The following is a 25,578-nucleotide window of genomic DNA, read 5'->3' as shown; positions in this document are numbered from 1 at the left end:
GGCATCCCCATGCTTTGGCTTTTTGGTGTCCTTAGATTATCTTGGGGGTGCCATGGGAATCCCCAAGCTTAGGCTCTTGCCACTCCTTGTTCCATAATCCATCAAATCTTTCACCCAAAACTTGAAAACTTCACAACACAAAACTCAACAGAAAATCTCGTGAGCTCCGTTAGCGAAAGAAAACAAAAGACCACTTCAAGGTACTGTAATGAACTCATTCTTTATTTATATTGTTGTTAAACATACTGTATTCCAACTTCTCTATGGTTTATAAACTATTTTACTAGCCATAGATTCATCAAAGTAAGCAAACAACACACGAAAAACAGAATCTGTCAAAAACAGAACAGTCTGTAGTAATCTGTAACTAACGCAAACTTCTGGAAATCCAAAAAAAATCAGCCAAAATAGGACGACCTAGAAAATTTGTTTATTGATCAGCAGCAATTGGAATCAATATTTTATCACGTTCTGGTGATTTTTAACAATTATTTTCATGAACAGAAAGTTTCTGGAAATTTCTGCAAGATCAAATAACTATCATCCAAGAAGATCATATAGGTTTAACTTGGCACAAACACTAATTAAAACATAAAAACACATCTAACCAGAGGCTAGATCAAATATTTATTCCTAAACAGAAGCAAAAAGAAAAAAACTAAAAAATAAAATTGGGTTGCCTCCCAACAAGCGCTATCGTTTAACGCCCCTAGCTAGGCATAAAAGCAAGGATAGATCTAGGTATTGCCATCTTTGGTAGGTAATTCTTCAATGAGGCATCTACCATCCTTAGGAATTTCTTTCTTTTTATTGATTATCAAACTTTTAGGCACAAGATCGAAAAATTCATTTGTAACAAATGGTTCCTTAATGATAGCAAAAAGATTGGGATGAATACTTATAGATTTGAGATCCGTAGTTTCCTTACTACAGGATTCACCCTTATTTTTAGGAACATACATAAGCTTGGCAATTTTAGTAGGAGGAATTGGAGTATTCTTTACGGAAGAAAAAGCGCTTCCCAAGTTGGTAATGATTTATTTTCTCATTAACTATGGGTTCCTTCTCTTTAATATTTTTCAAAGTGACTCCTACTTTAGATCCATATTGAGTGATTTGGTTGTGGATATTTTTATCCAAATTTTCAATTAACTCTACAGTAGCAACCTTATTTTCAATAATTTCAAGTCTTTGCATTACATGCTCCAAAGTTAACATAGTTCCATTAACCAAAAGAGGTGGTGAGCCAAACAAATCTATCATAGCATTATAAGAGTCAAAAGTATGGCCACCCAAGCAGTTCCCTCCGGTAATGGTATCAAGGATATATCTGTGACAAGGAGTACCGCCTACATAACAATTGCGAAGAAGAACGGAAGTTGATTGCTTCCTGGTATATCTATTTTGAGCATTGCAAATTCTATACCAAGCGTCTTTTAAATTTTCTCCCTCCCTTTGCTTAAAATTTAGAACTTCATTATCGGGAGACAACGGAGAAGATAGAGGACTAGCCATAACGACAAGCAAACGAAAAAGAGGCAAACGGAAAAGAGAGGGCAAATAAAACGGCAAGGGTGAAGTGGGGGAGAGGAAAACGAGAGGCAAATGGCAAATAATGTAATGCGGGAGATAAGGGTTTGTGATGGGTACTTGGTATGTTGACTTTTGCGTAGACCTCCCCGGCAACGGCGCCAGAAATCCTTCTTGCTACCTCTTGAGCACTGCGTTGGTTTTCCCTTGAAGAGGAAAGGGTGATGCAGCAAAGTAGTGTAAGTATTTCCCTCAGTTTTTGAGAACCAAGGTATCAATCCAGTAGGAGGCTACGCGTGAGTCCCTCGCACCTACACAAAACAAATAAACCCTCGCAAACAACGCGATAAGGGGTTGTCAATCCCTACACGGTCACTTACGAGAGTGAGATCTGATAGATATGATAGGATAATATTTTTGGTATTTTTATGATAAAGATGCAAAGTAAAATAAAATAAAAGTAAAAAGGCAATGGAAATAACTAAGAGTTGGAAGATTAATATGATGAAGATAGACCCGGGGGCCATAGCTTTCACTAGTGGCTTCTCTCAAAAGCATAAGTATTTTACGGTGGGTGAACAAATTACTGTTGAGCAATTGACAGAATTGAGCATAGTTATGAGAATATCTAGGTATGATCATGTATATAGGCATCACGTCCGAGACAAGTAGACCGACTCCTGCCTGCATCTACTACTATTATTCCACACATCGACCGCTATCCAGCATGCATCTAGAGTATTAAGTTCATAAGAACAGAGTAACGCCTTAAGCAAGATGACATGATGTAGAGGGAGAAATTCATGCAATATGATAAAAACCCCATCTTGTTATCCTCGATGGCAACAATACAATACGTGCCTTGCTGCCCCTACTGTCACTTGGAAAGGACACCGCAAGATTGAACCCAAAGCTAAGCACTTCTCCCATTGCAAGAAATATCAATCTGGTAGGCCAAACCAAACTGATAATTCGAAGAGACTTGCAAAGATAACCAATCATACATAAAAGAATTCAGAAGATTCAAATATTGTTCATATATAAACTTGATCATAAACCCACAATTCATCGGTCTCCACAAACACACTGCAAAAGAAGATTACATCGAATAGATCTCCACGAGAGAGGGGAGAACATAGTATTGAGATCCAAATAGAGAGAAGAAGCCATCTAGCTACTAACTATGGACCCGAAGGTCTGAGGTAAACAACTCACACTTCATCGGAGAGGCTATGGTGTTGATGTAGAAGCCCTCCGTGATCGATGCCCCCTCTGGCGGAGCTCCGGAACAGGCCCCAAGATGGGATCTCATGGGTACAGAAGGTTGCGGTGGTGGAATTAGGTTTTTGGCTCCGTATCTGATCGTTTGGGGGTACGTAGGTATATATAGGAGGAAGGAGTACGTCGGTGGAGCAACGTGGGGCCCATGAGGGTGGAGGGCGCGCCTGGGGGGGTAGGCGCACCCCCTACCTCGTGGATTCCTCGAAGCTTCCTTTACGTAGGGCCCAAGTCTCCTGGATCATGTTCGTTCCAAAAATCATGTTCCCGAAGGTTTCATTCCGTTTGATATTCTTTGTCTGCGAAACTCTGAAATAGGCAAAAAACAGCAATTCTGGGCTGGGCCTCTGGTTAATAGGTTAGTCCCAAAAATAGTATAAAAGTGAATAATAACCCCAATAATGTCCAAAACAGAAGATAATATAGCATGGAGCAATAAAAAATTATAGATACGTTGGAGACGTATCAGGTTCGACACTCTTACTTATCGAAAGGACTACGATAGATCTCCTATACTTGTGGGTCATCGCCCACCTATATATGTGGGAGGGGGCGCCTAGCACACACCAGATCAATTGTTAGCTGTGTGCGGCGCCCCCCTCCACTGTTTACACCCTCGGTCATATTTTTGTAGTGCTTAGGCGAAGCCCTGCGTAGATCACTTCACCATCACCGTCACCATGCCATCATCTACTACCTTGACGTCTTGCTGGATCAAGAAGGCAAGGAACATCATCGAGCTGAACGTGTGCAGAACACGGAGGTGTCGTGTGTTCGGTACTTGATCGGTTGAAGCACGAAGAAGTTCGACTACATCAACCGCGTAGTGAAACGCTTCAGCTTACGATTTACGAGGGTAAGTAGACACACTCCCCCCCTCTCGTTGCTATGCATCTCCTTGATAGATCTTGCGTGTGCGTAGATTTTTTTGTTTTCCATGCAATGTTTCCCAACAGTGGCATCATGAATCAGGTCTATCCATAGATGATATGCACAAGTAAAACACAAAGAATTGAGGGTGGTGATAGTCATACTGCTTACCGCCAACATCTTATTTTGATTTGGTGGTATTGTGGGATGAAGCGGCCTGGACCAACCTTACATGTCCACGCACATGAGATCGGTTCCACCGACTGACATATAACTTGTTTTGCATAAAGGTGGCTGGCGGGTGTCTGTTTCTCCTACTTTAGTTGAATCGAATTTAACTACGGCCGGTCCTTGAAGAAAGTTAAAACAACAAACTTGACGAATCACTGTTGTGGTTTTTGCCATAGGTAAGAATGGTTCCTCCTAGAAACCCATAGCAGCCACGTAAAATTTGCAACAACAAAGTAGAGGACGTCTAACTTGCAGGGTATGTTGTGATGTGATATGGTCAAGACATGATGTGATATACGTTATTGTAAGAGATGATCATGTTTTGTAAGATATCAGGCAACTGGCAGGAGCCTTATAGTTGTCTCTTTATTGTATGAAATGCAAACGCCATGTAATTGCTTTACTTTATTGCTATGAGTTAGCAATAGTTGTAGAAGCAATAGTTGGCGAGACGACCATGACGCAACGATGGTGATCAAGGGGTCGAGCCGGTGATGATGGAGATCATGACGATGCTTTGGAGATGGAGATCAAAAGCACAAGATGACGATGGACATATCATGGCACATATTTTGATTGCATGTGATGTTTATCTTAAATGCATCTTATTTTGCTTAGAACGACGGTAGCATTATAAGATGGTCCCTTCACTAGATTTCAAGGTAAAAGTGTTCTCCCTAGGTATGCACCGTTGATACAGGTCGTCGTTTCGAGACACCACGTGATGATCGGGTGTGATAGACTCTACGTTCACATACAACGGGTGTAAAACAGTTTTACACATGCAGAATACTTGGGTTAAACTTGACGAGCCTAGCATGTAAAGACATGGCCTCGGAACACTAGAGACCGAAAGGTCGAACGTGAATCATATGGTAGATATGATCAACATATAGATGTTCACCATTGATGACTACCCCATTTCACGTGATGATCAGACATGGGTTAGTTGATTTGGATCACGTAGCACTTAGATGACTTGAGGGATGTCTATTTAAGTGGGAGTTCATTATTATTTGATTAACTGAACTTAATTTACCATGAACTTAATTAGTCTTCATAGTTTTTCATATCTATGTTGTAGATCAATAGCTCGCGATATAGCTCCTATAGATTTTTGATATGTTCCTAGAGAAAACTAAGTTGGAAGATGATAGTAGCAATGATGCGGACTGGGTCCGTGATCTGAGAATTATCCTCATTGCTGCATAGAAGAATTATGTCCTTGATGCACCACTAGGTGACAGATCTGTTGCAGGAGCAGATGCAGATGTTATGAAATGTTTGGCAAGCTCGATATGATGACTACTTGATAGTTTAGTGCGCCATGTTTTACGGCTTAGAACCGGGACTTCAAAACGTTTGAACGCCATGGAGCATATAAGATGTTCCAAGAGCTGAAATTGGTATTTCAGACTCATGCCCAGTCAAGAGGTATGAGACCTCTGACAAAGTACTTTTCCTACAAGATGGAGGAGAATAGCTCAGCCAGTGAGCATGTGCTTAGAATGTCTTGGTACTGCAATAGTTTGAATCAAGTGGGAGTTAATCTTCCAGATAAGATAGTGATTGACAGAATTCTCTAGTCACTATCACCAAGCTACTAGAACTTTGTGATGAACTATAATATGCAAGGGATGATGAAAATGATTCCCGAGCTCTTCGCGGTGCTGAAATCGGCGAAGGTAGAAATCAAGAAAGAGCATCAAGTGTTGATGGTTAACAAGACCACTAGTTTCAAGAAAAAGGGAAAGGAAAAGAAAGGGAACTTCAAGAAGAATGGCAAGAAAGTTTCCACTCCCGTGAAGAAGCCCAAAGCTGAACCTAAGCCTGAAACTGAGTGCTTCTACTTCAAAGGGAATGGTCACTAGAAGCAGAACTGCCCCAAATACTTGGCGGATAAGAAGGATGGCAAAGTGAACAATGGTATATTTGATATACATGTTATTGATGTGTACCTTACACTACTGGAATCAGCTAATTTGCCATCTGCCAGCTCTTTGCCGTCTGCTAGCTGACGGCAAAGAAGCTCTTTGCCATCAGCTACCCGAAAGCAGGCGGCAAAGAAAGGGCAGACGGCAAAGAAGCTCTTTGCCGTCGGCCAGCGGACGGTAAAGAATCTTTGCCGTCCGCTGGCGGACGGCAAAGAGTGAGGTGGCCCCCACCCCCCGCCCGTTTTTGAAAAACTTAACGGGCCACCTCTTTGCCATCCGCTAGCAGACGGCAAAGAGGCAAAAAAGCGGACGGCAAAGCGGGGCGGACGGCAAAGAGCCTACTACCTAACGGCCCGTACCCCCCGCCCGTTACTCACTTCTTCCCTCTCCCTCGCCGTTTCTCTCCTCCCACGCCGCCGCCCGCCGCCGCCGCCCGCCGCGCGCCGCCGCCCCGTCGCCCCCCGCCGCCCCGGCTCCCCGCCGCCCCACCGCCCTGTCGCCCCCCCGCCCCGGCCCCCCGCCGCCCCGCGCCCCACCGCCGCCCCGCGCCCCGCCGCCGCCACGGCCCCCCGCCGCCCCGCGCCCCCCGCCGCCTCCTCCACTGCCCCGCCCCGGCCCCCCGCCCCCCATCCCCCCCGCCGCCCCGGCCCCCCGCCGGCCGGGCCCCCGCCGCCCCGCCTCCTCCACCGCCCCGCCCCGGCACCCCGCCGGCCGGGCCCCCGCCGCCCCGCCTCCTCCACCGCCCCGCCCCGGCCCTCCGTCGCCGGCCCCTCCCCGACCCATCGCCGCCCCCCACAGTGAGCCCCTCCTCCCTTTTTTTCTTTTTTTGTTTTTTTCTGTTTTTTTGTTTTTTTTTCTGTTTAAGTTTAGGTTTAATTAGTTTAAATAGTTTAGTTTTAATTAGTTTAGGTTTTTAGTTTAGGTTAGTTTAGGTTTAGGTTAAGTAGAAGGGGGAAGAAGAAGAAGAAGAGGAGGAGGAGGAGGAGGAGGAGGAGGAGAAGAAGAAGAAGAAGAAGAAGAAGAGGAGGAGGAGGAGGAGACACCCCGAAGCCCCGACCCCGAAACAGCACCCCGACCCCGACACGGCACCCCGAGACCGACACGACACCCCGACCCCGACACGGCACCCCGAGACCGACACGACACCCCGACCCCCGACACGACACCCCCGACACCCCGACACCCCGACCCCGAGACCCCGACCCCGACCCCGACCCCGAGCCTGACCCGACACCCCGACCCCGACACTGACACGACACCCCGACCCCGACCCGGCACCCCGACCCGACACCCCGACCCCGAGACCCCGACCCCGACACGGCACCCCGAGACCGACACGACACCCCGACCCCGACACGGCACCCCGAGACCGACACGACACCCCGACCCCCGACACGACACCCCCGACACCCCGACACCCCGACCCCGAGACCCCGACCCCGACCCCGACCCCGACACCCCGACCCCGAGCCTGACCCGACACCCCGACCCCGACATCGACACGGCACCCCGACCCCGACCCGACACCCCGACCCGACACCCCGACCCCGAGACCCCGACCCCGACACGGCACCCCGAGACCGACACGACACCCCGACCCCGACACGGCACCCCGAGACCGACACGACACCCCGACCCCCGACACGACACCCCCGACACCCCGACCCCGAGACCCCGACCCCGACCCCGACCCCGACACCCCGACCCCGAGCCTGACCCGACACCCCGACCCCGACATCGACACGGCACCCCGACCCCGACCCGGCACCCCGACCCGACACCCCGACCCCGAGACCCCGACCCCGACACGGCACCCCGAGACCGACACGACACCCCGACCCCGACACGGCACCCCGAGACCGACACGACACCCCGACCCCCGACACGACACCCCCGACACCCCGACCCCGGGACCCCGACCCCGACCCCGACACCCCGACCCCGAGCCTGACCCGACACCCCGAACCCGACACCGACACGGCACCCCGACCCCGACCCGGCACCCCGACCCGACACCCCGACCCCGAGACCCCGACCCCGAAAAGGTGTTCTTTGGCCTTCCAGAAGCCGACGGGGTCATATATTTGTGAATTATTAGTTAGGTCATATATCTTTCGATTTTGTTATGAAAAACATCATATATAATTGTGTTGATCGGGTAGTTTTAAATGTGCAGTTGCTTCATCGCTGCGAGGTTTGGTGTTCGACGACCTCGCCGTGCGTTTGACGAGCTCTGCCCCTTCGTTCGTGGGTGAGCACAAATGACATGTCCTCCTCCCCCATTAATTATTTGATCTATTCCGATGAAACTTGATAGCTAGATATATATGTGTCTTGAATCATCAGTATGCGTAACCAATATGTGTCTCCCATTCGAAAGCGTCATAGTTATAAATATGCATGCATTTGCATATTTATAACCTTGATTCTTTCGAATTGTCCAACGCTATCCATGGACAGCCCGAGTATGTTTAGATTGGGTTCGTTTTCCCATATGCTTTGCTCCGGATCCGACGCATAAATTTCGTCAGTGCCTCCCCTGTTGTTCTCCGGGTACACATCCTCTCTGTTTATTGCAGAAACGTGTATCAGGAGAACAGCGGGGAGGTGCTGCCGAAATTTTGCGTAGGATCCGGGGCATAGCATGGGAAAATGAACCCAATCTAAACATACTCGGGTGGGATTAGGACCTATCATTACCTATTAGAGTGTAGGTTGCATGGACGTAATAAAATTGACAAAGTAGATCAACTGATGAATACATACATGGTGAATTATATATATATATATATATATATATATATTTGTTGTGTGTCTAGTAGCTCTGAAAGTCAAGATGAGTGATCGTGCGTGGATGTACACCGGTCACACTGGTCAGAACAAATGGAGCACTGAATGGTTCACAAAACCAAGGGGTTTGTGCGAGCCGCATTTGCAAATGGCCAGAGGAAAACCTGGTGCCCCTGTTTACGGTGCGGCAATTGGGAAAAGAGGACAGAGGCTGAAATGGGCAAACACCTGCAGAAGAGTGGTTTTACGCCCGATTATACGGTGTGGACATTTCATGGTGAGTCTGCCCAACGTGACCGAGCTGAGGTGGATCGTCGTCGCACCGACGAGCATGGTACCGGTATGGAAAACATGGTGCAAGACTTTGATGATGCTCGGGATTCGGACGAGGAGATGGAGGAATCTGCAAAGGCCTTCAATGAAATGTTGGAGTCTTCAAAACGTCCGCTCCACGAGCACACTGAGCTTTGTCAGTTGGATGCCATCTCACAAGTAATGGCTCTGAAGGCTCAGTTCAACTTGGGCAGAGAATGCTACGATGCAATGATGACAGTATTTGGACGCTTTCTACCCAAAGGCCATGTAATGCCTGCAAACCTATACCAGTCGGACAAAATCCTCCGTGCACTGAAGATGCCCTATGATAAGATACATGCCTGTGAGAAAGGATGTGTCTTGTTTAGGCTTGACTATGCGGACTTGAACTGTTGTCCCATTTGCAAGTCTTCCAGGTATGTTGTGGTAGACAACGGTATGGGTGAGAAGACACAGACCAAAATCCCCGTTAGTGTTCTTCGGTATATGCCAATCGTACCAAGACTTCAACGTCTTTTCATGGTCGAAGAGACAGCCAGACAGATGACATGGCACAAAACGGGCAAAAGAACCGAACTAGATGCAGATGGGAATCTGATGATTGTACACACATCGGATGGTGTTGCGTGGAAAAAGTTTGATGAATTACATGGTTTGTGCGTAATGCAACAATACTTTCATATTAAACTTGTAGGCTAATTCAGAGTCTATGGACGCCGAATTGAGACAAGTCGCTAATGGTTTTGACTATAAGGTCCGTTCATTTGACAAATACGACATCAACGGGTATCGCTTTCGTACCTATGGCAAAGAGCTATCTATGGCCGACCGAAAGTCTACAAATTGTTGTGTATCTGCTATCGGCGAAGGAGGTACCGAGTATTATGGGAGAGTTGAAGCAATTTATGAACTTCTATTCTATGGTGAAAACCCACCGAATGTCGTAGTCTTCAAATGTTATTGGTTTCAGCCGAAGGAGACTAGAAGAACTCATGAACATATAGGGCTAGTTGAAATCAACCAAAGCACCCATTTAGATGTTCCTGATGTCTATATTACGGCTCAACAGGCGACCCAAGTATTCTATCTACCGTGGGCCTGCCAAACTAATCCAAATCTGAAAGGTTGGGATGTCGTTTATGAAGTGCCGCCACGTGCTAGACTATCTCCCCCAAAGGAAGAGGATTATGAACCTCACATTAACCCAGACACATATGAAGGAGAATTCTTCCAAGAGACACGTCTTTCCAAAAAGCGTTTCAAGAACCGCTATACTTCACCCCAAAACATTTAAGTAGACAGTGACAGTGAATCCGACATCACCCCAGAGGAGGAACAAGAAGAGCCGGAACAAGAAGAGGTTACTGCTGCGGATGACCTGTCATTGCTTGACCGATTACGTCAAGGTGGCCTTGCACATGTTGATGCCACTGAACCCTATGAGCCCGTCATTGATTATAGTGATGATGATGATTATTCATTTATTGATGATACTGATCGAGATTATTAGTAGTGTCAGGTATTAAATTTTTTAATGTTGTACTTGATGATGATACACTTAAGTGATACACATATTATTATTCATGTCGGTCTTTTTTTTATGTTGTACTAATTTCGTTTACTGTTTGTCATGGCAGGTGTTGAAAGATGGTGGGCGCTGGTTGGGAGCGCGCCAAGGCCCCTTCTTCCTCGGCGCGTGGTCTGAGGTCTTCGATTCCAGACGTACCTCTTCGCCGAGCGTTGCTGGACAGTATGTCCACACCGCCGGGCCCTTCTTCGTCCACCGCGGTGCCCAGCAGGGGACGAGGTAGGAAGAGAGGAGGTGGGGCACGTGGTCGCGGGAGAGGAGGTAGGGTGACTGCTAGGGAGCCTTCCTCGCCGCCACCCCCAGCTGTTTCACCCGAGCACGTGACTTCTAGGGTGGACTCGTCCGAGGAGAGGCTACACGGACTCCGGTCCACGAGCCTCCGGTCCACGGGTCTTGGGCCCACGAGCCTCGGGTCGACTGGCCTTCGGCCCACGAGAGTTCGGCCCACGAGACCCCGGAGGAGCACACGTCCGGATGGGGTACCTGGCCGGATCAGCCCGAGGAGCCGAGTGGCCATGCTGATGATGGCGGGGAGCCGACTGATCTTGAGGAGGAGGGTGGCACCGTCTACCAGCGTGGTGCTACACGGCTCCCGTCCGTGCCGACGACCCGCGAGCAGAGGTGGTTGATCTTCCCTGATGGGGAGAGGTACGTAAGTGCATTTAATATTTTTGTACCTTCTGCATTCACGTTTCTTCAAATAACTAATGCGTTGGCCTTGTCATGCTGCAGGGGTTGGGACCACCATCATAGTGTCCGCCGGCCCAACTCCGTCCTTGGAGTTCTTTGCCGGCAAAACTTCCCGGGGTTTGTCACGTTGCCTGGTGAGGGTCGGCTTCCAGAGCTTGGGTTGAGCTGGGAGCACTACGTGGCTGCCCCGGCCCCGCCGGATGTCATTATCGACGGTGTCGTGTGCGACACGAGGGCAGACATGGTGATCAGGACGTTCTGGGTAATTTCTCCTTTACACATTTCAAAATCTTCAACTAGCTAGTTATTAATTGTACTAATCAATATTGTCTCATTTGATTGCAGACATTCTACAGGTGTGAGGAGGGATACGAGGAGGAGTGCGCAAATGTTATCCAGAACGTCTGCAAGCGCCTACTCCAGAACTTACGGCACGAGGCTCGGGTGCAGGCTGTTCGAGACTACTACGCCTTGCGTGGTATCAAGAAGACCAAGCCGGCGTGCCGCGATAAGTTCCTGAGTAAGGAGCAGTACATGAAGGTAATTCTTAAGGCCTTCTACTTAAGTTCCTTCATTTAGTAATTCTTAGCCGTAGCGCTCAAGTTTCTATTTGCTAACTTAGGCGCCTCCGAGATGGTGTGCGGATCGGATGGATTGTTGGGAGGTGTTGGTCGATGAGTGGTGCTCACAAGAATGGCTAGCCCTCCACAACCAGGCCAAGGACAAACGTGCCCAAATGGAAGGTGTGCCACACCATCAAGGCAGCTCCAACTTATATCAGTTCGGGCTCAACTGGGTATGTGGTTTGCTTCATGATTCATGCAATTCATTCATCATGCTAGCTTGAGCCCTTTAATTACTAATTTTCATTGTTTCTCTCTTTCAGGCACGCCAAAATAAGGCGGATAAGGTGCCAAAGGTGTACGACCTGTATGCCATGGCCCACACTGGCTCTTACAAGAAAGTCAAGGCTTTCTCAAAGTCTGACCTCGATGATGCAAACAACTTCACCAACATCTCCTCCCACAACAAGCTCGTGAGATATAGAGATGAGGGGAAGGCGAGGAAAGGGGAGGACTTTAACCCGAGCCAGGGTCCCATTGATCCAGAGCTGGTGATGATATCTGGTGGCGGGAGGTCCCATGGCTCCATAGCCATTGGAGATGGACTTATCGTTGTCCTAGCACTCTCCCGGAGATCAAGGCGCGCCAGTCGAGCTCCGCTCCTGAGATAAGGCCTCGTGAACGGCCAGTGCAACTCGCCATCAAGGTTAGTGATACGTACTCAGTTATCTTTCTCCATTACATTGTGTGCGCTTCCATCAATGATTACAAATGGTCATGTGAGTGGTGTTGCAGGCTGCTATACAGACTGAGAGAGATAGAACGGAGAAACTTCTGGCGGAGGCGGCGGAGAGGCAGCGGGAGATGGAGGAGAGGACGAGAAAGATGATGGAGGAGGAGAGGGCACGGAATGACATGCAGGCAAGGGCCATGTACGAGCTCCTTGTGGTAAGTTTCTTCTGCAGATTACTTGCTAGTCTTAACATTTGAGTCTCATTACTAACTAGTATGACTCTGTTCTGAAAACCAAATGTGCAGTCTGTGTGCGAGAAGTCCGGTCAGCCCGCTCCGCCGATGCCAGTGATTGCTCCTGGGAGCACGGTGAGTTTAGTTTGAATGGACATTACTTGGTAGTCTTGACATTTGAGTGTCGTAATGCTAACGAGACATTGGAAATGATCTTTGGTGCAGCTTAACTCCAGAAACGCATCGCACGATCCTTCTCCAGGTAGCGGCACTAGCCACCCCGCTCCTACACCTCCCTGATCACGGTAAGTTTCTCTAGTGTTTTGCTTAACAAATGCATAAAGACCTAGACTTAGCTTTATTTCCTCCAATATGCTTACCATAATGACTTAGAGTTAGCTTATTTTCCTCCAAAATGACCCATTTTACCTAGGTTAGCTTATAAATGATGCAGTTCATCCAAGTTAGCTCAAAAATGACCCATTTTACCTACATTAGCTCCTAAATGATCCATTTTACCTACGTTAGCTTTAAAATGGCCCATTTCACCTAGGTTAACTCCAAAATGACCCATCTTACCTAGGTTATCTCATAAACGATCCATTTCAACTAATTTAGCTCATAAACGATCCATTTGACCTAAGTGAGCTACAAAACGATCCATTTCACCTAAATTAGCTCTTAAATGATCCATTTCACCTAAGTTAGCTCAAAAAGATCCATTTCAACTAAATTAGCTCATAAATGATCCATTTCACCTAAGTTAGCTCAAAAACGATCCATTTCAACTAAATTAGCTCAAAAATGATCCATTTCAACAAAGTTAGCTCAAAAACGATCCATTTCAACTAAGTTAGCTCAAAAACGATCCATTTGACCTAAGTGAGCTAAAAAACGATCCATTTCACCTTAGTTACCTAAAAACGATCCATTTCAACTAAGTTAGCTCAAAAACGATCCATTTCAACTAGGTTAGCTCCAAAATGACCCATTTCACCTTACTTAGCTCAAAAACGATGCCCTTCACCTTAGTTAGCTCATAAACGACCCATTTCAACTAAGTTAGCTCATAAATGATCCATTTCAACTAAGTTAGCTCATAAACAACCCATTTCAACTTAGTTAGCTCATATATGATCCATTTCACCTAAGTTAGCTCATAAATGACATATACTTCTTGTTCTAGTCTTCTTCTTGTTCTAGTCACCTATTTCTAACTTTCTTATTTACCATTTTGCAGATTTCATTCACTTGATGGAAGCTAGCTTGCTATGATGGAGTGCTTGCTTTTCCTTTGATGAAACTTTGCATTGTATCTAGCTTGCTATCTTCATGACACTTTGCATTGTAATATATATATGGATGGAACAATGTGTACGGATGGAACTTCCTTATGTATGAACAATGTGTATGGATGAAACTGATGTGATATGTGATATGAAACTTATGTGCTAGATATGTGTTGGATATGTGCTGGATATGAAACTTATATATGTGATATGTGCTGCAAATTGTGGGATTTAATAAAAAACAGAAAAAACAGACAATATGCCGGCTCTTTGCCGTCTGCCACCGATGGCAAAGAGCTCTTTGCCGTCTGCCGCAGACGGCAAAGAAGCCACGTGGCAGCCAACTGTGCTTCCTGGGAGCTGACCCATTTGGTCAGTTTGCCTACAGTGGCAGACGGCAAAGACTTTGCCGTCCGTGGCAGACGGCAAAGAACCTGCACTTTGCCATCAGTGGCAGATGGCAAAGAACCTGGCATCTAGTGACGTGTAGATGACATCATAAGGCGGACGGCAAAGACCAAAGGCTCTTTGCCGTCTGCGGCGGACGGCAAAGGTCTGCCGTTAGCCACTTAACGGACTGACAGCGCAAATATTGCCGTCCGCCCTCTTTGCCGTTCGCCGCAGACGGCAAAGAGCCTTTGCCGTCCGCCGCCAGGAAGCAGACGGCAAAGCAGCTGTTTACCGTAGCCTTCTTTGCCGGAGCCTTTTGCCGTCCGCGGCTGACGACAAAGGTCTTTGTCGTCCGCCTTTCAAGCCTTTGCCGTCCGCCATGGCAGACGGCAAAGTAGCTGTTTCCTGTAGTGTTACTAGTATTCGTAGTAGCCCCTGGGTATTTGATACTGGCTCAGTTGCTAAGATTAGTAACTCGAAACAGGAGTTGCAGAATAAACAGAGACTAGTTAAGCGCGAGGTGGCGATGTGTGTTGGAAGTAATTCCAAGGTTGATACGATCACCTTCAGGATTCGTATTAAACCTAAATAAATGTTATTTGGTGTTTGCGTTGAGCATGAATATAATTTGATCATGTTTATTGCAATACGGTTATTCATTTAAGTCAGAGAATAATTGTTGTTCTATTTAGAATAATAAAACCTTCTATGGTCATACACCAAACGTGAATGGTTTATTGAATATCGATCGTAGTGATACACATATTCATAATATTGATGCCAAAAGATGCAAAGTTGATAATGATAGTGCAACATACTTGTGGCATTGCCATTTAGATCATATTGGTGTAAAGCGCATGAAGAAACTCAATGCAAATGGACTATTGGAATCACTTGATTATGAATCATTTGATACTTGCGAACCATGCCTCATGGGCAAGATGACTAAAAATCCATTCTCCGGAACAATGGAGCGAGCTAATGACTTATTGGAAATAATACCTACCAATGTATGCGGTCCGATGAGTGTTGAAGGACGCGGCGGGTATCTTTATTTTCTCACCTTCACAGATGATTTGAGCAGATATGGGTATATCTACATAATGAAACACAAGTCTGAAACATTTGAAAAGTTCAAAGAATATCAGAGTGAAGTGGAGAATCATTGTAACAAGAAAATAAAGTTTCTATGATCTGATCGCGGAGGCGAATATTTGAGCTACGAGTTTGTCCTTCATTTAAAACAATGTGGAAAAGTTTCACAACTCACGCCACCTCGAACACCACAGCATAAAGGTGTGTCCGAACGTCATAACCATACTTTATTGGATATGGTGCGTTCTATGATGTCTCTTACTGATTTACCACTATCATTTTGGGGACATGCATTAGACATAGCTGCATTCACATTAAATAGGGCACCATCTAAATCTGTTGAGACGACACCATATGAACTATGGTTTGGCAAGAAACCTACGTTGTTGTTTCTTAAAGTTTGGGGTTGCGACACTTATGTCAAAAGGCTTCAGCTTGATAAGCTCGAACCCAAATCGAAGAAGTGCATCTTCATATGATACCCTAAGGAAACAATTGGGTACACCTTCTACCACAGATCCGAAGGCAAGATATTTGTTGCCAAGAATGGAACCTTTCTATAGAAGGAGTTTCTCTCGAAATAAGTGAGTGGGAGGAAAGTAGAACTTGATGAGGTAATCATACCTTCTTTTGAATTCGAAAGTAGCACATCGGAGAAATCTATTCACATGATGCCTACACCAACTAGAGAGGAAGCAAATGATAATGATCATGAAACTTTAGATCAAGTTGCTACTGAACCTCGTAGGTCAACCAAAGCACGATCCGCACCCGAGTGGTACGGTAATCCTGTTCTGGAAGTCATGTTATTAGACCAAGGCGAACCTACGAACTATGAAGAAGCTATGATGAGCCCAGATTCCGACAGATGGCTTGAGGCCATGAAATCGGAGATAGGATCCATGAGAACAAAGTGTGGACTTTGGTGGACTTGCCCGATGATCGGCAAGCCATAGAGAATAAATGGATCTTCAAGAAGAAGACTGGCGATGAGGGTAATGTTAAAGCTCGACTTGTCAAAAGGTTTTCGACAAGTTCAAGGGGTTGACTACGATGAGACTTTCTCACCCATAGGGATGCTTAAGTCTGTTTGAATCATGTTAGCAATTGCCGCATTTTATGATTATGAAATCTGGCAAATGGACGTCAAAACTGCATTCCTTAATGGATTTCTTAAAGAACAGTTGTAAATTATGAAACCAAAAGGTTTTGTCGATCCTAAAGGTGCTAACAAAGTGTGCAAGCTCCAGCGATCCATCTATGGACTGGTGCAAGCATCTCGTAGTTGGAATATACGCTTTGATGAGGTGATCAAAGCATATGGTTTTATACGGACTTTCGGTGAAGCCTGTATTTACAAGAAAGTGAGTGGGATCTCTGTAGCATTTCTAATATTATATGTAGATGACATATTGTTGATTGGAAATAGAATTTCTGGATAGCATAAAAGGATACTTGAGTAAGAGTTTTTCAATGAAAGGCCTCGGTGAAGCTGCTTATATATTGGGCATCAAGATCTGTAGAGATAGATCGAGACGCTTAATAGGAATTTCACAAAGAACATACCTTCACAAAGGTTTGAAGAAGTTCAAAATGGATCAGTCAAAGAAGGAGTTCTTGCCTGTATTGTAAGGTGTGAGGTTGAGTAAGACTCAAAGCCCGACCACGACATAAGATAGAAAGAGAATGGAAGTCATTCCCTATGCCTCAGCCATATGTTCTATAAAGTATGCCATGCTATGTACTAGACCTATTATGTACCTTGTCATGAGTTTGGCAAGGAGGAACAATAGTGATCTAGGAGTAGATCACTGGACAGCGGTCAAAATTATCCTTAGAGGACTAAGGAAATATTTCTCGGTTATGGAGGTGATAAAGAGTTCATCATAAAGGGTTACGTTCATACAAGCTTTTACACAGATTTAGATGACTATGAGTCTCAATCTCGATATATATTGAAAGTGGGAGAAATTAGCTAAAGTAGCTCCATGCAGGGCATTGTAGACATAGAAATTTGCTAAATACATACAGATCTGAATATGACAGACCCATTGACTAAACTTCTCTCACAAGCAAAACATGATCACACCTTAGTACTCTTTGGGTGTTAATACATGGCGATGTGAACTAGATTATTGACTCTAGTAAACTCTTTGGGTATTGGTCACATGGCGATGTGAACTATGCGTGTTAATCACATGTGGATGTGAACTAGATTATTCACTCTAGTGCAAGTGGGAGACTGATGGCAATATGCCCTAGAGGCAATAATAAAATGGTTATTATTATATTTCCTAATTCATGATAAAGGTTTATTATTCATGCTAGAATTGTATTGACCGGAAACTAAAATACATGTGTGGATACATAAACAAATACCGTGTCCCTAGTGAACCTCTACTAGACTAGCTCGTTGATCAAAGATGGTTAAGGTTTCCTAACCATAGACATGTGTTGTCATTTGATAACAGGATCACATCATTAGGAGAATGATGTGATGGGCAAGACCCATCTGTTAGCTTAGCATAATGATCATTCAGTTTTATTGCTATTGCTTTCTTCATGTCAAATACATATTCCTTCGACTATGAGATTATGCAACTCCCAGATACCGGAGGAATACCTTGTGTGCTATCAAACGTCACAACGTAACTGGGTGATTACAAAGATGCTCTACGGGTATCTCTGAAGGTGTTTGTTGAGTTGGCATAGATCGATATTAGGATTTGTCACTCCGAGTATCGGAGAGGTATCTCTGGGTCCTCTTGGTAATACACATCATAAGCTTGCAAGCAAATGACTAAGGAGTTAGTCATGAGGTGATGTATTGCGGAACGAGTAAAGAGACTTGCCAGTAACGAGATTGAACTAGGTATGAAGATACCAATGATCGAATCCCGGGCAAGTAACATATCGATGGACAAAGGGAATTACGTATGTTGTCATAACGGTTCGGCTGATAAAGATCTTCGTAGAATATGTAGGAGCCAATATGGGCATCCAGGTTCCGCTATTGGTTATTGACCGGAGAGGTGTCTCGGTCATGTCTACATAGTTCTCGAACCCGTAGGGTCCGAACGCTTAACGTTCGATGACGATATAGTATTATATGAGTTATGTCATTTGGTGACCGAATGTTGTTCAGAGTCCCGGCTGAGATCCTGGACATGACGAGGAGTCTCGAAATGGTCTAGAGGTAAAGATTGATATATTGGATGATGGTATTCGGACACAGGGAGTGTTTCAGGGGGTTACCGGGTACTTATCGGGTCACCGGAAGGGGTTCCGGGCACCGTCGGCAAAAGATATGGGCCTTATGGGCTAAGAGGGGAAACACACCAGCCATAAGGGGCTGGTGCGCCCCCCATATGGGCCGGCCTAAGGAGGAGAAGGAAAGAGGGGAAGGGAAAGGAAAGTGTGGAGTAGGACTCCCCCTTCCTTCCCTCTCCCCCCTCTTTCCTTCCCCCTCGGTTATATATGGCAGGGAGGGGCGCGGCTTGGGAAGGACCCCAAGTAGGATTCGTCCTACTTGGGAGCCTCCTATCACTGCTCCTCCCTCCCTCCCACCTATATATATGTGGGAGGGGCGCCTAGCATGCACCAGATCAATTGTTAGCCGTGTGCGGCGCCCCCACCCCCTCCACCGTTTACACCCCCGGTCATAATTTCGTAGTGCTTAGGCCAAGCCCTGCGGAGATCATTCACCTTCACTGTCAGCACGCCTTCGTGCTGACAGAACTCATCTACTACCTCGACATCTTGCTGGATCAAAAAGGTGAGGAACATCATCGAGCTGAATGTGTGCAGAATGCGGAGGTGCCATGCATTCGGTACTTGGTCGGTTGAAGCACGAAGAAGTTTGACTACATCAACCGCATTGTGAAACGCTTCCGCTTACGCTCTATGAGGGTACGTAGACACACTCTCCCCCTCTGTTGCTATGCATCTCCTTGACAGATCTTGCATGTGCGTAGAAATTTTTTTGTTTTCCATGCAACGTTTCCCAACACAAGACACGGTAGCCTAGTGAACTATATAACTTATACTATAGTATTGTAGTATGTGGTAGTCTTGTACCACTTGGTTTTGCTCCTTCGTGTGATCCATCGATACAAACCCCGATTAAAAATGGGAGGGCGAGTCTTTTCCCACACAGCAGGCAGGGGAATTTGGCATAGTCGGTTTGACAGAGAGAGCGAGAGAAAGACGTGAAATGCTTGACTGTGTGGTGGGCCATTTTTTTGTATGCATAGTCAGCCCTTTCATATCACTACATGATACTAGCCATACATTTCAATGTATGCAACATGAACAATTGAGGTAACAATATGAGATATAAAACTAAAAATGCATATGATCTATTGTATTAGAGTATAGTAGTACTATATTGCATAGTTGTTAGATGTAACATGCGAGAATGTGTAGGGACGTACTTTTGGAGGGCCTACAGAGAGAAATTGATAATAAAGTGGATTCAAACATTTGAATTCTTCATCATAGCATTTGTAAATCATATCTAGAGTATGTACAGTAGACGTGAATGCTTGTTCGCCCTTGCGAAACCAGTGGAACTATATTGGGGTGGCATGCACCAATTTAGGTGTGGGAATTTGGCCTAGTCGGCTCCATAAAGAGAGGGACAGAGAGAGAGAAGAGATAAATACACTGGCAGTGACTGTATTTGAAGCAAAAGCATAATACGGTTACCGGACTTCAGAATCGCTCATTGCAATTACTATATAATTTTGCGGTGATTATACGGTCACTAGGTCACCGTTGAGCATCGTATAGCACTTTGTTGACCAGCCAAATAGTCTATGTGGCACTATGTTGACTGGTTAAATTGGCCACATGCCTTGTGGATCCCACCTATTAGTTGGAAGAGGAAACAAATAAGATAAATAAAACTTTACGCAGGCACGAGAAGATTCCAAGCCATGCGTGCGAACCACGCTAGATGTGTATGTGTGTGCATGCATGGGTAGGTTGAGCACTTGAGTGTGAGCGTGCGTGTTGCGTCCTGTGGTGTGTGCATGCATGCATGCATGTGTGCATGTGAGTGTTGTGTGCGTGCATGTGTACGTGTGAGTGTTGTATGCGTGCACATGTGAATGTGTATTAAAAGAACTGACTCAACATACCAACACAAGGGCACCTTGTTCGCTGTGGTTAGCGCACGCGGGTGCGAACATGAGGTCATGACTTTTGTAACATCCCAATTTTCAATTTGGATATTATATATAGGTCATCATATGCATATCATATTTTATTTGCATTTTGGTTGAGATCCTAGAAATCTTAAGCAACTCAAGGACCCAAGGAGAGAGTTGGAGGTTCCACATATTTTCATATTTGAATTTTTCTCAAATTTGAAAAGAGGATCAATTTGGTTTTAATATTTTTTCTCCCCAATTATTTCCAACAATAAAAATAAATGACAGAAGATAATATGACTTCTTCAAGAGAAAGGAATATTGGAGAAGAAATTTTTAAAATCAAATTATATATTTTATTTGCTATTTTATTTGAATTAGAAAAAATGCATTTTTGAAAATTCCTTTTTAGGCCAGAAAAATGTTCACTTTGTTCTAAATATTAGGTTTAGACGGCGAAAATTGTTTCTGGTGTTTTTAGAATTTTTTTTATATTTTATTAGGATTTTTCTTCGGGCAAAATTTTATTAAAAAAAACCTTCTTCCCGGTCGACTGGGCCGAAGGCCCAGCCGAGCAGGCCTCGGCCCACCACCGCGCCCGCGTCGCCCCGACCGCGAGGCGGTCTCCCGCCTCCCGCCGCTGCAGCCGTGTCCGGCTCGAACAAGCGCCACCGCGCCCAAGGCAGCCCCACCCCCCGGCCACTTTAAAGCCGCCCGTCCCACCGCCTCCTCCTCCCCACCTCGTCCCGAGCCGCGCTGCTAGCCACCGCCGTCATCGCAGCTCGCACCACCGCCCGCTACCGCTGCTGTTGCGCCGCCGCCGCAAGCCGCCGCACTCTGCCGCCCCGTGTCGCCGACACCGGAGCCGCCGCCGCGCCGTCCGCTGGAATCCGCCGCCAATCCGCCGGTTTCTAGGTATAAAACCTAGATCGGTTTTTCTTCGGTTTCTTCCGGTTTATTTTTAGGGTTAGGGTTTTTCTCGGTTTATTTCCGATCGATTCAGTAGCAAGCGTTCTCTGTTTTGTTCGTTTTAATGAACATGTTTGTTCGTTTAGTCCTGTTAGCGAACGTTCGTTCATTAGGTTTTTCTTTTTATTTTATTTTCGGCCAGGGACCTATCCACGATTACTTTATTCACAGATTAGTCCCTAATCTTTAAACCCTCACAACTTTTTGCTCGTTCGTCCAAATCCAGTGAAACCAACGCCAAAATCTTCGTCTTGTTCCCCTATTTCCAGTTAATCAACTTGAACATGATTTTGACAATTTAAAATTTGGTTTCAAGCAGATTTGAATTCGAACTTCTTTTGATCGTAGTTTGAGTTTCGTAACTCCGATTTGGTTGATTATTTTTGCAAATCGAAGCTCTTCTCTTGTACTTTCAGTGTTGATCTTTTCTCTTGAGTTTTACCATTGCATATATTGTTTGAGTTATTCTGAATGTTATTGTTTGTTTACAATAGAGTTTCCGGAGTGCGAAGCGTGCTACTACGAGTCACTAGGGTTTTCAGATGATCAGCAAGGCAAGTAACACTTTGATCATATCCCTTATTACCCAGTTTTTATGCATTAGTTTCAATCCTCAAACATTGCATGAGTAGGATCTGTTTAACATGTGGGTTTTGGGAAGTAGTTGCTGAGGTAGTACCTATTGCCCTTTTATTCAAACCTTGGGGAGTTACTACGTTAAGCTTATTATAATTTGCTATGCTATGCTCATAGACGTGGTTTGGTTTGAGTGATTCATGATAGATGTGAGTGTTATTATGAACTAAGGGTTTACTTAAGGTGGCTACAATAACACACATCTGGATGGATTGGTTTGTGGGCACCTGGGGTAATCCAGTGCTGTCCAAAGGAGAATCCCGGGGTATCCGTGTGATTTTTCCTATGGTTTGCCACCCAGGCTCAAAGGGGTCATAAGATTATTCATGCTAGAAACTTCCATGTGCAGCCACATGCCATTATGGGCTCTGGCATACTTGAGTAAGTTGTGGGAAACCTTTCCATGATGGGCTAGCAGGTGTAGGGGATTGTAGGTGTACCGGCCTATCTATCGGTTAAGGGGACCTCTTTGGAAAGACTGTGTCTCGGTCATCCGTTTCTCAAACATCATGTAGTGTGAGAAATTCAATGGAGGAGATAGAGTCTTGTGGGGAAAAGTGCACAAACCACTACAGAGTCATGGTTAGCTGTGTCCCCGGTTATGGACATCTTGAGTATCTGGTGCTTGAATTATTATGTTGATCTCATCACTTTACTCTAATTAATTTGTTGGGTTATGAATTAGTATTTTGGGATTGAGATGGGGTTACCATTCTCAGTGTTTATCAACCAACTTTGTAGTAAAACAAAATATATTCCTTTGTTGTAGGGAAAAATTGGTAATAAACATAGAGCCTCCACCAGCCAAATATGCAGATAGTTATAGCTGTTACATGTTCATTGCTCTACATTGTTATTTGGCCAGCATATTCCATGTGCTGACCTACACAGGCTGCAATGTATTATGTTGCAGAGTTTTCAGACGAAGAGTAAGGTGTGCTAGGTCGTTGTCATGCACTCAGCTATGTAGTTGGAGTTGATGGACTCATTTACCTTCGAAGCTTCTGTTGTTATCTTATTTAGATGGCCTTCAGCCATATTATAGTATTAATTTATCTCTTTGAGACATTCGATGAATAAGTGTGTGATTGAACTCTGTTATAAATCCTTCGAGTACTGTGTGTGTCAGCATTACCGATCTAGGGATGACACTTATGCACAGAGATTTGACCGCCTGAGGTCGGATCGCTACAAGATGGTATCAGAGAACACGCTGACTGTAGGACGCGACCACTAAGATGAGCCATAGGACCTCTTCTCTACTCATTTCTGACTCTTCTCTATTTTCTACTCTATAGATGGTGGACCCATGGAACAAGTTTGCTCAACCGGATGAAGATACACCGTTTGGACGACACTTGAAGGAGGCCACTAAGTACCTGAGCATCGGAATACCAAGCTTCACCGGGACCTACATCGCCACTCTACCAGAAGAGAAGCGTTGGATTATTCGAGTTCACATTCTAGGAAGGACATTCGTGCCAGTTACTGAGCCCATAGAGTTTTCCTTTGATGCACCAACCTGGAGTCTAGGAAAGAGCATGGCACCTCACATCGCCATGGGACGCATTGGCGAAGTATACCACAAGGATCTTAAGGACACCATCTACCGAGATGAGCAATGGGAGATGATTTGCACCAGGAGGGACAAGTCCATTACATCATACATCCAGGAGTTAAACCAACACATTCGTCGTCAGGAGAACAAGATGTGCGCCAGCATGATAGACCTGAAGAAGGTGATGACCAGGAACATGGAGCTAGAAGAGGAACTCAAGTCTACACGCGATGGATATGAAGAAGAAATTGCAGTACTACTCGAGAAGAATGAAGACCTGAAGAAGAAGCTAGGAATATTCATGGGAGATCCCGCACCTGGAGAGGACAACCAACATGAAGACTACATCATCATCGACGACACCGACTCCGACCCCGACAGTGATGATGATTATGAAGATGAAGCAAGAACAGATATCATGGAGTCTTCTTCCGATCAAAATTTTTAGTCGACCACCATATTATCAATAGTATCCCCCCATGTATATAGTAGTAGTCTGAGTATTTTGTAACGGTAGCTAGATCGATTGTATGCCCTTGTTTGAATTGAGTGGTGTGTTATGAATGTGCTTGTCTCATGTGCATATGGGTAGTGATTTTCTCTCTAGACCTCACTCTATTCTAATCTCTCCCCTCTAAAACCCATCAGATGCCTCTGAGACGTGACACCGGATTTAACTTCCCATCGGAGCTCACTCAGTTGATCCAACAGCAGAATGCCTTGATACAGCTACTAGTCCAGAACCAAGCCAACAACAACAACAACCCACCACCACCACCTCCAGTTGACAACTTAGCCCGTTTTCTAAGGTTGAATCCGCCAGTGCTTTCCAGTAGCACCGAGCCGATTGCTGCTGATGACTGGCTCCGCAGGATTGGAAGGGAGCTGACCACCGTAGGTTGCACAGATGCTAAGAAGGTGCGATTTGCCGCACATCAACTGGATGGACCCGCAGCCTCATGGTGGGAGAATTACACCGCCACTTTCCCCATAGCCAATGTCACTTGGGATTAGTTTCAGCAAGCTCTTCGCACCGCACATGTCTCAGCTGGCGCAATGAGTATGAAGAAGCATGAGTTTTGCAACTTACTCTAGGGAAATCGTACTGTGGGGCAGTACGTGGATGAGTTCAGCAAGTTAGCCCGCTATGCCCCGGATGATGTGGCCACAAATGTCGCGAAGCAGGAGAAGTTCATGGAAGGGCTAAATGATGAACTGAGTATGCAGTTGATGGTGGCAACATTCACTAACCACCAGGAGTTGGTAGACAGGGCCCTTATGATTGAAGGCAAGCAGCAACAGATAGAGAGCCGCAAAAGGAAGTATGGACAGGGGAAGTACAATTCGGGATCTCAGCAGAAGCCTCGCTTTACCCCTAACTCAGGAGCATACACCCATAACCATGGAGGCCATACTCATAACGGAGGAAGCACACATAACCACAGTGGCCATAAGAATGCGAATGGGAATGGAGCAAGCAACAATCAGAACCGCTCCAACCCAGCAACACCCGCTAAGAAGGACCTGAGTCATGTCACCTGTTACAAGTGCGGGAAGACTGGACACTACGCCAATGATTGTTCAAAGTTGAAAATGGCAACGGAAATGGGAACTCTGGGAAGAAGCCCAACCCTTTTACTAGAGGACAAGTGAACCACGTTAAAGTGGAGGAGGTTGAAGAATAGCCAGATGCAGTTATCGGTAAATTTTTGATTAAGTCATTTACTGCTACT

The sequence above is a fragment of the Aegilops tauschii genome, chromosome 4 (assembly GCF_002575655.3).
Source record: "Aegilops tauschii subsp. strangulata cultivar AL8/78 chromosome 4, Aet v6.0, whole genome shotgun sequence".
In the NCBI taxonomy this organism is placed as follows: Eukaryota; Viridiplantae; Streptophyta; class Magnoliopsida; order Poales; family Poaceae; genus Aegilops; species Aegilops tauschii.
The sequence above is the reverse complement of the archived record's forward strand: the minus strand, read 5'-3'. Positions refer to the sequence as shown.